Source organism: Bombina bombina, chromosome 1 (genome assembly GCF_027579735.1).
Source record: "Bombina bombina isolate aBomBom1 chromosome 1, aBomBom1.pri, whole genome shotgun sequence".
NCBI classification, from domain to species: domain Eukaryota; kingdom Metazoa; phylum Chordata; class Amphibia; order Anura; family Bombinatoridae; genus Bombina; species Bombina bombina.
In genome coordinates, this window is record NC_069499.1 from 123,519,669 (window position 1) to 123,522,126 (window position 2,458).

A 2,458-nucleotide genomic window follows, 5' to 3' on the forward strand; every position below is an offset into this window, starting at 1 on the left:
CAATAATAGGATTAAAAGATTACCATTGCCTGCAGATAAGTGTGAATGAATCAAGTTTTTATAGGATTTTCAGACAAATTTTTTGTGTGTTTGGATTTTTAAGAATATATTTTCACATATTTTGTATTTTATATTTTTTAATTTAATATAGATTTTTATTGAAAATATTTTTCCTTATGCTTTTTTATAACAAGTATTTTATATTTTTTAATAGTCAAAAGAAGAAGAGCTCCAAGGTACCTTCTTCCCATTGATACCAATTCTAGTTCTGAAGGGGAATCAGACCCATTGCCCACAGTTTTTATGGATAAAGATAGGACTCAAGACACAGGTATAAAAAATGTAACTGTAATGTCGAGAAAAAAAAAAAATTCAAAGACAGGTATTAAAGTAAATTTATCTTTTAACTATTTTTTTTATAATGCTATAGATAATAGCACTCCAAATAATAATGCAATGGATGAGCAAGGAGAAGAAGATATCGATAACATTGAAGGTAATCTAAAAAAAAATTATTTGAGATTTCTTTAACATATATATTTTATAAATATAAATTTATTTGTAATAATAATTTTAGGACATGTAGAGCCTACAGAGTCAGAAGAACATTTGGAACAAGATGAAGAACATTTGGAACAAGAGGACGAGGAGGGCCATGAAGAAGATGAGGTTCATCAAGGAACATCAGGTGATTTTTTATTTTTTTTATGTTGATATATCCATTCTAAAAACATTATATTTATATTTATATATATATATATATATATATATATATATATCTATATATATATATATATATATATAAAAAACAATTGATATGTATGCATATATATATATATATATATATATATATATATACACATATATATATATCAATTTTATTAATATGTGTATATATTTTTTTTAAAAACAAAAATATATATATATATATATATATATATATATATATATATATATATATATATATATATATATAAAAAAACACAAACACATATTTTTTTTATATATATCAATATATATATATATATATATATATATATATATATATATATATATATATATATATATATATATAGATATATCAATATATATATATAGATAGATAGATAGATAGATAGATAGATAGATAGATAGATAGATAGATATATGTAATATATATATATATATATATCGACAGATAGATATATGTATATAGATCAAAAAAGACAGATGTAAATATAGAAATAAAATTAATTGAAAGATAACATAGATAGAGAGAAAAATATTGTGTAAGATAGATATATTTTAAAATTACATTATCAATACATTGTAATCAAAATTTTGTTTTTTGAAGAAACTCAACAAGAGGTACACGATGAAGACTCTCAGTCACCTCAATATTATAACTGGGGTAAGTGTTATAGCATTTATGAATAAATATATGTTATTGCTGTTGTTAATTCCATTTACAGATATTTTTTTTTACTCTCATGTCTATAAATGCTATTCAAAATAATCAAAATATATATATATATTTTTTATTTTTTAGTTCCGGATGATGAAAAAATTGTAATAAGCAAAAAAGAGCTCCTTGAAGTCCTGCTTAAAGCTGAAACTGGACTGATAAGCAGTTACTCAGCAGTCAGGAAAATGAGGCTGAAATATGAAAACATGTAACTTTTTCATTTATGTGTTATTAAAAAATTTATGAATGTGCTGGCAACATTTTTTTTTATTTTATTTTATATACAGAATAAATGCATATATTATTTAACAAATATAAACAATTGTCGTTATTGTGTAATATATATTGAAACATCTTATCAATGAATTGAAACATCTTATCAATGAAAGTGTAAGATTAGGTCAATGTAAGACGTTAATTTGAAAAGAATAGTAGTGAAATGTCTAGAGGGGTTGTGTAAAGTAGGTAGAGAAAAACAAATTAGTTGGTAAAGATAAAAGACGTGTTGAAAATCAAAAGGAATAATAGTTAAAGGTCTGCATGGGGTGTCTAAAATAGCTAAACAAAAGACAAAAAAACAAGACTTTGTAAGACATGTGCTAAAATAACGTAGAATAATAGTAAAAGGTCTGTATGGGGTGTCTAAAGTAGATAAACCAAAAAATAAGGACTTTGTAATATGTGAGACGTGTTAAAATAAAGTGGAATAATAGTATGGGCTCCATTTATCATGATAAACGGAGGCCTAAAAGGTCTGTATGGGGTGTGTAATGTAGAGAAACCAAAACACATGACTTTGTAATAAGTAAGACGTGTTAAAAATAACGTTGAATAGTAGAAAAAGGTCTGCATGCGGTGTGTTAAGTAGATAAACCAAAAAAAAATACTTTGTAATATGGAAGCCATCTGTTAAAAATAACGTGGAATAGTAGTAAAAGGTTATGGTTTGTAAAAAAAACACAAAAAGAATAATAATATAGAAATTTGTTCAATTCATATTACAAATATAAATGT

The 2,458-nt window shown here is 23.5% G+C and overlaps 1 long non-coding RNA gene across 1 annotated transcript; it reads left to right on the forward strand.

Moving 5' to 3' along the window:
- The first annotated feature begins 212 nt into the window (after positions 1-212).
- On the forward strand, positions 213-669 carry LOC128636422 (uncharacterized). The gene is made up of 3 exons (XR_008398698.1): positions 213-331; positions 431-496; positions 578-669. It is a non-coding gene; the product is annotated as an uncharacterized LOC128636422 (long non-coding RNA).
- The last annotated feature ends 1,789 nt before the right edge of the window (positions 670-2,458 follow it).